Source organism: Corvus moneduloides, chromosome W, assembly GCF_009650955.1.
Source record: "Corvus moneduloides isolate bCorMon1 chromosome W, bCorMon1.pri, whole genome shotgun sequence".
In the NCBI taxonomy this organism is placed as follows: domain Eukaryota; kingdom Metazoa; phylum Chordata; class Aves; order Passeriformes; family Corvidae; genus Corvus; species Corvus moneduloides.
The window spans coordinates 3616511-3628872 of NC_045510.1; the positions used below are offsets into that span (position 1 = coordinate 3616511).

Consider the following 12362-nt stretch of genomic DNA (forward strand, 5'->3'; position numbering starts at 1 on the left):
TGAGCAACATTACTCCTTAAAGCTGGCGGGCTGTTGTCTTGGTTTGAAAGACAGGTGTCTGCTAAGGAAGGCACAAGCCTCCCTTGGAATGGCAGATGTAACTCCCCTTCCCTCCGAGTTATTATAATTTTGAAATCAAGGGCCTTTTAGGCAAAGATGTGGGAAATACTAATAACAGTTCTTTACTATTATATATATAACCAGTCAAACAAACAACGACTATGGCAGTAACAGCAAACAATCACAAACCCAGTGCCAGCCTTCTTGGCTGTCAGGCCCTTTTCCCCTTGGGTGCAGTTCTGCTTGCAGCCGGCAGGGGCGCTGGCAGCTCCCGATGAGCAGGGCAGGTGCGATGGTTTCCCCGCGGCTGCAGAGGGCGCTCCAGAGTGAGCTCGGGGAGCACGCGGCACTGGTGGTCTGGGGTCCCGGGGAAGGATGGAACAAAGGCTTCACAAACCCCTGGGCAGCTGGCCCCGGTGTCCGGCTGGACCCTCGGGAACAGCAGGCTGGAACGGCAGGCTGGAACGGCAGGCTGGAGCGGCAGGGACGAACACAAATCCCAGATGGCAGACGCGATGTATCCAAGCGGGGAACCTCCCGGAGTTCTGGGCAGGCAGGGCGAGCACGGCTACAGCGTAGCGAAGGCTATAAGCAGCGGCAGGGCAGGGCGGCCACAGCTTGGCCTCCAGCGGGGCAGGGAAGGCGGCTTTGGGATCCCGGGGCTTTCCAGCACAAGGAAAAGCAGCCGAAGCAAGCCGACTCCTCTCTGTCCGAACGCCTGTCCAAACGCAGGAGACCCAACTGCCCACACACCCAGGTGAAACAAAAGGAGCAGTCAGGTCTTTTGTCTCTCTTAAGCACCCAGCAATTTGTCGCCTTAGTAACAGTATGTAGGGGGAAAAAATTCCTTTAACAGAAAAAAACCTAGATCTCTTAAAACCCCAACATTATCCACCCCGAATTTTTTCCCATACTAACATGTTACATGAAACTTAACCCTTTTAACTATATAAATACATGCATCACCCGAATTATATACATATATACATGCTGATACTGATACAAGTACTAAGCCATGGGTAGTTCACCCTAAAACAAGGTCCCCTTGAGGTATGCATCGGGTCTCTCCATCCCTTTGCATCACCCACCAGGTGCAACCTGGTCCCTGAGCAAAAACAACCCCACGGATGGGTTTGTCTTTGCTCAAGGCAGACTTTACCCAAACAGTTTTTCCAAGCATACCTCTCATGTGCACCACTGGAACCTTATCTCCATCTGTTGTTTGTAGGGGTTTGGATTGGGCAGGGCCTGCTCGGCTGGTGGAGCCTCGAGTGTTAACTAACCAGGTGGCTCTTGCTAAATGCACCTCCCAGTTTTTGAAAGTTCCCCCACCTAGTGCCTTCAAGGTGGTTTTAAGCAGTCCATTACACCGCTCAACCTTCCCAGCTGCTGGTGCATGGTAAGGGATGTGGTACACCCACTCTATGCCATGTTCTCTAGCCCAGGTGTTTATAAGGCTGTTCTTGAAATGAGTCCCATTATCAGACTCGAGTCTCTCAGGGGTACTATGCCTCCAAAGGTCTTGCTTTTCAAGGCCCAGGATGGTGTTATGGGCAGTAGCATGAGGCACAGGGTAGGTCTCCAGCCATCCTGTGGTGGCTTCTACCATTGTGAGCACATAGCCCTTGCCTTGGCGGGTTTGAGGCAGTGTGATGTAATCAATCTGCCAGGCCTCCCCATACTTGTATTTGGACCATCGCCCACCATACCACAGGGGCTTCACCCGCTTGGCCTGCTTGATTGCAGCGCATGCCTCACAATCATGGATAACCTGGGAGATACTGTCCATGGTTAGATCCACCCCTCGATCTCGTGCCCACTTGTAGGTGGCATCTCTGCCCTGATGGTCTGAGGCATCATGGGCCCATCGAGCTAGGAACAACTCTCCCTTGCGTTGCCAATCCAAGTCTATCTGGGACACCTCTATTTTCGCAGCCTGATCTACCTGTTTGTTGTTACGATGTTCTTCGTTAGCCTGGCTCTTGGGGACGTAAGCATCTACATGATGGACCTTCATGGATAGCTTCTCTACCCGAGTGGCAATGCCTTTCCACTCCTCAGCAGCCCAGATTGGTTTTCCTCTGTGCTGTCAGTTTGCCTTCTTCCACCTTTCCAGTCAACCCCACAGAGCATTGGCTACCATCCATGAATCAGTGTAGAGGTAGAGCTTTGGCCACTTCTCTCTCTCAGCAATGTCCAGAGCTAATTGAACCGCTTTGAGTTCAGCAAATTGGCTCGATCCACCTTCTCCTTCAGTAGCCTGTGAAACTTGTCGTGTGGGGCTCCATACAGCGGCTTTCCATTTCCGGCTAGTGCCTACAATTCGGCAGGAACCATCAGTGAAGAGGGCGTATTGTCTTTCACTCTCTGGTAGCTTGTTATATTGTGGGGCTTCTTCAGCACGCGTCACCTGCTCCTCTTCTTCTTCAGAAGATAACCCAAAAGTCTCACCTTCTGGCCAGTTCGTAATTATTTCCAAGATCCCAGGGCGACTTGGGTTTCCAACTCGGGTGCGCTGCGTGATGAGTGCGATCCATTTGCTCCAAGTAGTGTCAGTGGCGTGATGCACGGAAGGAACCTTTCCTTTGAACATCCACCCCAGCACCAGTAGTCGGGGTTCCAGGAGGAGTTGTGCCTCTGTGCTGATTACTTCTGAGGCAGCTTGGACTCCTTCATAAGCTGCCAAGATTTCTTTCTCTGTGGGAGTGTAGTTGGCTTCAGATCCTCTGTAGCTTCGGCTCCAGAATCCCAGTGGTCAGCCACAAGTCTCACCACGGCCCTTCTGCCAGAGGCTCCAGGACAGACCATTGTTCCCGGCTGCAGAGTAGAGCACGTTCTTCACCTCTGGTCCCGTCCTGACTGGGCCAAGGGCTACGGCGTGAGCGATTTCCTGCTTGATTTGGGCAAAGGCTTGCTGCTGTTCAGGGCCCCAGTGGAAATCGTTCTTCTTGCGGGTAACCAGGTAGAGAGGGCTCACGATCTGGCTGTACTCGGGAATGTGCATCCTCCAGAAACCTATGGCACCTAGGAAAGCTTGTGTTTCCTTCTTGTTGGTCGGTGGAGACATTGCTGTGATCTTATTGATGACCTCGGTGGGAATGTGACGTCGTCCATCTTGCCACTTTACTCCCAGGAACTGGATCTCTCGGGCAGGTCCCTTGACTTTGCTCTTCTTGATGGCAAAACCAGCTTCCAGGAGAATTTGGATTATTCTCTCTCCATTCTCAAACACTTCTGTTGCGGTGTTCCCCCACACAATGATGTCATCAATGTACTGCAGATGTTCTGGGGCCTCACCCTTTTCCAGTGCAGTCTGGATTAGTCCATGGCAGATGGTGGGACTGTGCTTCCACCCCTGGGGCAGTCGGTTCCAGGTGTATTGCACACCCCTCCAGGTGAAGGCAAACTGAGGCCTGCACTCTGCTGCCAGAGGAATGGAGAAAAATGCATTAGCAATGTCAGTAGTGATGTACCACTTCGCTGCTTTGGACTGCAGCTCATACTGGAGCTCCAACGTGTCCGGCATGGCAGTGCTCAGCGGTGGAGTCACTTCATTCAAGTCCACAGTCAATCTCCATTCCCCGTCAGACTTGCGCACAGGCTAGATGGGGCTGTTGAAGTGTGAGTGGGTCTTGCTGACCACCCCTTGGCTCTCTAGCTCACGGATCATCTTGTGGATGGGGATCACAGCATCTCGATTTGTCTGATACTGCCAGCGGTGCACTGTCGAGGTGGCAATTGGCACTCATTGCTCTTCCACTTTCAGGAGCCCAACTGCAGAAGGATTCTCTGATAGTCCAGGCAGGGTGTTCAATTGCCTAATGCCCTCTGCCTCCACAGCAGCAATCCCAAATGCCCACCTGAGTCCTTTCGGGTCTTTGTAATAGCCGTTCCAGAGGAAGTCTATGCCCAGAATACACAGGGCCTCTGGGCCGGTCACAATCGGATGCTTTTGCCACTCCTTCCCAGTCAGGCTCACCTCAGCTTCCAACAGGGTCAACTGCTGTGATCCTCCGGTCACCCCAGTGATGGATACAGGTTCTGCCCCCACATGTCCCGATGGCATTAAAGTACACTGTGCCCCAGTATCAACCAATGCATCATATTTTTGTGGCTCTGATGTGCCAGGCCATCTAATCCACACTGTCCAGAAAACTCGGTTCTTCCGTGCCTCTTCCTGGCTAGAGGCAGGGCCCCTCTAGCCCTGGTTATCATTCTTTCCCTGGGTGTACATGCTCGAGGTACCTTCAAGGGGATCCGACATATCATCCTCCCTTTTGTAATACCTGGCAGCTCGGTCACGGGAGGCTGAGGCTACTTTCACTTTAGTGGAACTCCCTCCGTTAGTGCCTCCCTCCTTGAGTTCACGCACCTGCGCTGCCAGGACAGAGGTGGGTTTCCCATCCCACCTTCTCATGTCTTCCCCATGCTCGCACAGAAAAAAGCCACAGCTCAGCTCGTGGGGTGTACCCTCTCTCTCTAGATGGGGGATGATGGGCTCTGACTTGGGGGCCTGTGACTCGCACTGGTGCCACACTGACCTTCTTCATCTCCTCCCTCATCTCCTCCGTCATCTCCTCCCTCATTTCCTTCCTCATCTCCTTCATCTCCTCTTTGAGGTCCTGGACCACAGCAGAGACATGAGCTTTCAGTGGACCATTGACCATACTGTCATAATTCCTGAGCTTGTTGGCAACAGAGCCCACTGTTTCTTGGTTATTGTCAGCATCAATCGTTGCAATGAAGGTGGTGTATTGTGGTGGCCCTCGCTTTGCCAGATTCCACATCATCTGTCCTGTGCACCTGACCTTATCGGGGTCATTATCATGCTGTCCATCCCTCCCAAAGAGTACCTCTAATACTGCCACCTCTCTTAGCTGCTGGATCCCTTCCTCGAGTGTCTTCCACTGCATTCTATGATGGTGCTCCTGCACTCTGTGAACGAACCTTTCTCTCACACTCATTAAGAACCACTCCCAGAGAGAAAGGGGCTCTGGCTCCCTCACAAATATCTGGTCCACACCTGGGTCCTGGGTCAACGATCCCAGATACCTTGCCTCACCACTATCCAGTTGAACACCTGTGCCCATAAGGTCCCAAACCCGAAGCAGCCAGGTTGTATAAGGCTCACGCCCCCTTCGCACAATGTCTTTTCGCATACTACGGAGACTGTCGTACGACAGGGACTCAGTGATGATTTCTGGCTCTGGCTCTCCTGCTGGTTGTGAGGGCCCTGGTTCCCCATCATCATTAACTGGTCGTACTGATTTGGTCTTATACTTCCTCCTTTGCGCAGGGGCGACTGCTGCTGGCTGTGGTTGTCCTTGTGGTTCAGCTGAAACCTGGACGGTTGTAACATCTGTGGGTTCCATTGCTGCACCATCGGACTCACCCTCTTTGGGGCAGGGAGAGGGTTTTTCACTAGCTGAGGAGGTGTATTCCCTTAGCAATTGGCATATTCCCTGGCTCACCTGGCCCATCTCCTGGCACATCCCCTGGCGCACCTGGCCCATCTCCTGGCACATCTCCTGGCGCACCTGGCCCATCTCCTGGCATATCTCCTGCATCCCTTTCACCAGTACCCCCACCCAGTTCTGGTAGTCTATTTCTGAGGTGGGCTGTTGGGCGGTATCAGGCTGTGGGGCAGGGTCTCTAGTGTCTGGGGCTGTGTCAGGTTCTGGGGCAGGATCAGGCTCTGGGGTAGGATCTCTAGTGTCTGAGGCCGTGTCAGGTTCTGGGGCAGGATCAGGCTCTGGGGTAGGATCTCTATTGTCTGGGGCCGTGTCAGGTTCTGGGGCAGGATCAGTCTCTGGGGCTAGTGTCTGGGTAGTTATCTAAGACAATCTCAACTTATCCTTGAGTGCTAAATAGAGTAGGCCTACCAGCACCAGTTGGTTAGTACTCAGAGGGAATCTAAACCCTTCGAAAATTGGTGGGGTGGGCCCAAAGAACTGGTTGAGGGGTTGGGAGAAAACTTCCCCTGGTGTAATTTCCTCACAGAAGGTACCATTTTTAACATAACCCCAAAAACATGCACTTAGTGTGTGATAGCCCTTTATCCATGTACCCACATTCTGGAGGAAGTTAAAAACCCATGAATTCCTCACCTTCTCGACCCATAGCGCAAGCTGGATAACAGCAATGGTAGCCTTAGTCAGAGGACCCATGTTTAGGTAAGGAGCTGCAAAGGGGAAGAATATAGCCACGACCACCTGCCACCCGAACCAGGGTAAAGTAGACCACATAGTGCTGCCTAGCAAGGTTCCTATATCCAGCACACAAAAGTAAGTTATCCAGGAACTGTTATTCCTTTTTCACCTCTGTCTCTTAATGCCCGCAGGCCCCACAGTTGGGCGCCAAGATCTGTCTTGGTTTGAAAGACAGGTGTCTGCTAAGGAAGGCGGAAGCCTCCCTTGGAATGGCAGATGCAACCTGCTTCCCTCTGAGTTATTATAATTTTGAAATCAAGGGCCTTTTAGGCAAAGTTGTGGGAAATAGGAATAACAGTTCTTTACTATTATATATCTATATGTGTATAACCAGTCAAACAAACAACAATAACTATGGCAGTAACAGCAAACAATCACAAACCCAGTGCCAGCCTTCTCAGCTGTCAGGCCCTTTTCCCCTTGGGTGCAGTTCTGCTTGCAGCCGGCAGGGGCGCTGGCAGCTCCCGATGAGCAGGGCAGGTGCGATGGTGTAGTGGTTTGGTCCAAAATACTCATTACTGTTTACCTGCTGTGAGATAAGAATTAGGAGAAATGCAAAACAGGCACCAAACTTGAAAGAATATAAAGAAGTTTATTAACAGACCTAAAAGGAGAAAAAAAATTATACCACCTTCAGAACTCTCCTCCTCCCCCCACCTTCCTCCCTTCTCCCACTGACAATGTGAAAAGACAACCCTTAAGATGTTCAGTCTGTTTACCACTTCCATAATAACCTTGTTCAGTCCATTTAGAAAGAGAAGTCTCTTCTTGCTCATGCTATGAAAACATTATCACAACGAGACAGCCGCCCACTTCCAAATATTGTTCAGTCCATTTAGGAAGAGGAGTCTCTCTGCCTGCGTGTGAGTCCTTTCCCCCGACTTGCAGCTTTTCCCGCAACTGCTTTCGAGGGTTCACTCTTGAAGTTTTCTGGGGTACAATTTTAAGGTTGAGCCGTTCAGAAACAAAAACAGAGGCCCTTCTCCTTCCCTGGGAGCAAAGGGTCTTCATCATCTTCATCTTTAGGACTATCTCTGGGAGCATCTCTAGGAACTGAGGTTTTCTCCTTTCCCATTTGGAGCAAAAGTCCTCATCTGGTTCATCTCTACGGACTGAGGTTTTCTCCTTTCCCGTTGGGAGCAAAAGTCCTCATCTGGTTCATCTCTCCCTGTCCAAACTTCTCATGAAATTACAGCTGCGTCAGCATCTGCCTATCTCAGCGCAGGTGCTTTTGCTCACGAGTTGAACACTCCACCCCCCATATCTTCATGAAATTACAACAGGATACTCTGATATATCATAGCTTCACAACAGAATTTCAGCTTTAAGCATCTCCTCTCTCTCTTCCCTCAGGTTTTCAGCTCTTCACAGCACTAAAAGGGTTACTCTCACCTCGGCCTTGCAGCTTTGCAGCTGGAATGTTGAATTTTTCTTATCACAGTGGAGAGGGGGGAGAGCCGAGCCGCTCCGGCTGCCCACGGCAAGGCAGTGGGGGGGGGGGGGGGGGTTCCACGGCTGGAACAGGTCCATCGACTCCAGGATGGCCGTGGCCCGGCCCGGCCTGGCCCAGGCAGGGCCTGGCCGGGCCCGCTGGCCCCCACACGGGGCCCGCAGCCACCTGTCCCAGCGCCGGAAACGAGAGAGAGCTTGGAGGGGGAGTTTGCCTATTCTTAAATGTGGATCACAGAGGTGGTCACAACTTTAAGTGGCTTAGAGAATTGTCCATATTCAAACTGGCCAGCTGATAGGTTCTTTCAGTTCCCAGAGGAAACTGTAAGCACCCCTTAGCAAGGACGTCCCTTCCGGGACTATGCTTGCTAACCTATGACAGATGGTTTCCCCGCGGCTGCAGAGGGCGCTCCAGAGTGAGCTCGGGGAGCACGCGGCACTGGTGGTCTGGGGTCCCGGGGAAGGATGGAACAAAGGCTTCACAAACCCCTGGGCAGCTGGCCCCGGTGTCCGGCTGGACCCTCGGGAACAGCAGGCTGGAACGGCAGGCTGGAGCGGCAGGGACGAACACAAATCCCAGATGGCAGACGCGATGTATCCAAGCGGGGAACCTCCCGGAGTTCTGGGCAGGCAGGGCGAGCACGGCTACAGCGTAGCGAAGGCTATAAGCAGCGGCAGGGCAGGGCGGCCACAGCTTGGCCTCCAGCAGGGCAGGGAAGGCGGCTTTGGGATCCCGGGGCTTTCCAGCACAAGGAAAAGCAGCCGAAGCAAGCCGACTCCTCTCTGTCCGAACGCCTGTCCAAACGCAGGAGACCCAACTGCCCACACACCCAGGTGAAACAAAAGGAGCAGTCAGGTCTTTTGTCTCTCTTAAGCACCCAGCAATTTGTCGCCTTAGTAACAGTATGTAGGGGGAAAAAATTCCTTTAACAGAAAAAAAATAGACCTCTTAAAACCCCAACAGCTGTGTATGCCTTTGTTTGGTCAGCCTTCCTCTTGGGGCTATGAATAAATAGAACATAAAAACGTGTTCCTCATGTTTGGGTTGCTGCATGTTTACTAGATAAGAATGAGAAGGTTTAGGGTTGGTAGTTGCATGGACATGGTTTGCAGGAGCAGTGGGAGAGATGAGACACCCTGTCCGGTTGTTTCATGGTTGTTCCACAACAATAACCCAGACTGAAGCCAGTTTTTAAGATTCAAATGTGAAGTACAGATTTGCATTTGTTGTCATTTAAAAGAAAACATGAGTTCAGGATTATCTCCAGATTTCCAGCCTGATGGTACCAGCAGGGCCCACTGCTGCTGCTGGACCTCCTAGGCACGCCACAGCATGCTGGCAGTGGCTGGTCTGCTCCAGCCATTGGGTCTGTAGTCAATGAAACCTTGGGTTTCCAAAAGCAGAGTTCTAGGGTGATCTTTTGTTAAGCTTTCTTCTTGTTTTGGTTATTCCCATCCATGCCACTGGAGCTTGTTCAGCCCTGCAGCTAGGACCTCAGGTCTAGACAGCACTGGGAGATGTCAAGGACAGAGAAGCTTAAGGGTTGCCTGTGGTTGCACAACTAAGTCACCCTAAAGGTTATGGAGAACCAGGGGGCTAGGTGGATCATAGATGGAGTTAGAGATGTAACTGGCATGCTACAAAAATCATCCCCTCAATTTTGACCTGGAAACCCAATGATAGGTTTTGATACCTAGATTGCTGTAATGAAGTTTCCACTTGTGCTTTATTTTGCTTTCAGTGCAAATCAGCCCTGCATGCCTTAAGGCTTTGGGAGTTGATTCAGTCCCCATGTTCCACATGGCATCACTGCCCGGTGCCAGCAGTGTCCCAGAAAAACAGGTCACCACCCTGATAAGCAGAAAGGTGAGGAGTTCAACTCACACTAATATGGTATTTCAGTCAGTAAGAGCAAAAGGGGTAAAAAAATACCCTGACCATTAGGGTGTGAGCAGCCACCTTGCCTTGCAATAACAATATCGCTTTATTATTTTATTTTTTTATGGTTAGAGTAACAGTTAAAAGGCTACACTGTGCTTTGGGTTTTCTAGTCTGCTGCATCATGTGACCCCAGTGACTCCAAGTTAAGCCCCATTATATAATGGCAGGGTGTTTTTTTGGAAAACCTCAGTTTAATCCTTTCAGAGCAGAATTTGCTGGTTTTGTTTTCTTTTATATCATCATCTAATTTCCCTCCCCCCACCTACCCCTTTCCCTGCAGACACACACTGAAGGTGTCAGTCTGGGACCAGGGTCCTTTCTTCCCTTTTTTTTTTTTTTGATACTGCAGAGAAAGGGGGGGGGGGGGGAGAAAGTTTTATTTTTCCTTGGGTTACAGTGCCTTTCCCCTCCATCAGGGGGAAGGACTATGTGATGTGCAGCAGGTATTTTATTAGTGGAGTGCAACCCTGTGACTCTTCATTGCTTGTCTGAAGGGGGAGGGAGGGGAAAGAGAAAAAAAAAAATTAAAGCCACCACCCAGTAACTCCATCTGATTCGTTTTGGCTGGAAAACTTTTTCATCACTGTGGTTCTTAAGCCAGGAGGATGCTTTCTTCTGGCTCAAGAACAATAAAGGGATCAGCAGCCTAATCCTCCCTCCTTACATCCTCTTATTTCCATTGTGAGGGGTCTGTGCAAATATCCCAGACTGCTTTTGGTGGGGCCTGAGGGACATGAGCCACATATGTGACATTAAAGAGAGACTCTGCAAACTCAGTAATCTTGAGTTGCAAAAAGAAAAAAACCAAAAAACTTAAGTCTCCAAGGGGCTCTATTTCAGATGTAGCATTGCACTTGGAGAAGTATACCAATGAGTGTTTCTCATGGTGGGGGGAAATCTGTCCACTTACCATGCATAAGTGCTCCTCCACAATGCCATGGCAGCATCTTCCCCAGCATTTGCTCAAAAAGTGGCCAAATCCCCATAGAGGATAGGTGAACCCTCATGTTTCTCTGTTTGTCCAAGATGGGCAATTTCTGCTGCTCTCATAGTGCATGTGCAAAGCCTGTGTGCTGCTGGTGTATGGTCTCCAGAAAGGATGAGGTTGAAGGAGGCATAGCTGCTTGCCACGTTGTGTTTGCTCCAGGGATTGACTACCATCTGACAACACCCGCGTTTTCAAGCCAGCACTTTTAATGGCATGCCTGAAATCTGCCACCAGTCCTGTCCATTATTAAGGCAGCCTGCAGCTCTCTGTTAGGGGAGGTTGTACATGGATCAGAGGGCTACTGTGGTTTCTATGAAATTTCTTGTGAATCCAGAGCAAAACTTGCAGACTACGCTAGGTTCTGCCACCATGAACAGTGATACTTCTTCTCGGTGTTATCTGCCAGGCTAGATGCCACTTACCTTCCCAAAGGAGAAGGTGAGACCTGTGGTCTTCTGTGAAAGGCAAGTTCAATGTAGTAAACGTATCATGCTTAAAGACCTGATGCATTTGCCAGATGGAAAGTGGATGATGCTCATCAAATTGTAGAAACCCACCTCTTCTTTTCCCCCTTATTTTCTAGCACAATAACCATCTAATAGCATGTGTGACCTCCTCTTGCTTTTTCCCAGTTTGTTGGACCTTGGTACCAAGCAGTCTGATGCCTTTTCCTGGTCTTAAGATCAAGAGTCATACATGGTTAGAAGGGGAAAAGGGATTTTATCTTGGTATTTATTTTAAGGATCCTTAGGTGCACACGTCCAGCTCAAATGCACCAAAATGCACACTGCAAAAATGCCCCCCCCCCCCCCAAAAGATCGGGTATAACATTATAAGCTTTAATAATTAGCATATCTATCAAAGATTCCCCAATGAGAGGCTCGAGTGAGCCCCCCTCCCCAAGGAACCTTCCCCTGGATGATTCTATCTTAGTTTACAGAATGTGTTCTGGAGAGGACCTTGGGGTCTGGGGCACACTGATCCCTAGCTATGAAGCTTCTAAAATGTTTAGTCTCTCAGCTTGACAAACAAGTCCAAGAATGTAGGCAAAAAACACTAAGAATACAGAAGTTGTAAAAAAGGTATAACAGGGGTATAAAAGAAAAGGCAAAAAATCTTCATGGCATCAGTCACATGAATCATAATGGTAATTTTGCCATAAGGCAATTCCTGTTGTTATTACCTCCTTTCTGTGTCAATAATGCTTTGATGGTGATGGTCAGGATTTCCTCACACTACATGAGCTTTCCTGAAGATCAGCTCTGTGAGCAGTGGAGGAAGTAGCTGTTACAAAATTGCTCCTGGCTGCTGAGAACTGGGTGGCCAACTTCAAATGTATGTGCGGCTTGACAATCTGAAGAGCACAGCAGCAGCTTCTCTTTCCCCTTGTCTGCTTTGTCAGTGCAGGCAGGTGGGAACTCCTCTTTTGCAAATGCTCTGAGGGCTGAAGCAAGACCAAACCTAGTTATGAAAAACTGTCAAGAGACCAGGACTCCTGGCAATGGAGATGGAGGGGGGGGGAGTGGTCCCATGTCTTGCCTGAAATCCTAAAGGTATGGTGGGAACACTCATGGCCAGGGAGGAATTCAGGGTCTCACCCCCCACCCCTCTTGTGTTGCTACAGTCTTGGGACTACACACACTACAGAGTCCTTTAGCTGAAAGTTAAACTATTTGTAGTTCGCTTTATAAATGCTTAGGCAAACAGATTTAAA

At 50.1% G+C, this 12362-nt stretch overlaps 1 protein-coding gene across 2 annotated transcripts in view; it reads left to right on the plus strand.

The window, feature by feature from the left end:
• The window catches only part of LOC116437397 (CBP80/20-dependent translation initiation factor-like), a 484652-nt gene that overhangs the window by 149964 nt on the left and 322326 nt on the right, over positions 1–12362 (plus strand). The window lies entirely within an intron of this gene.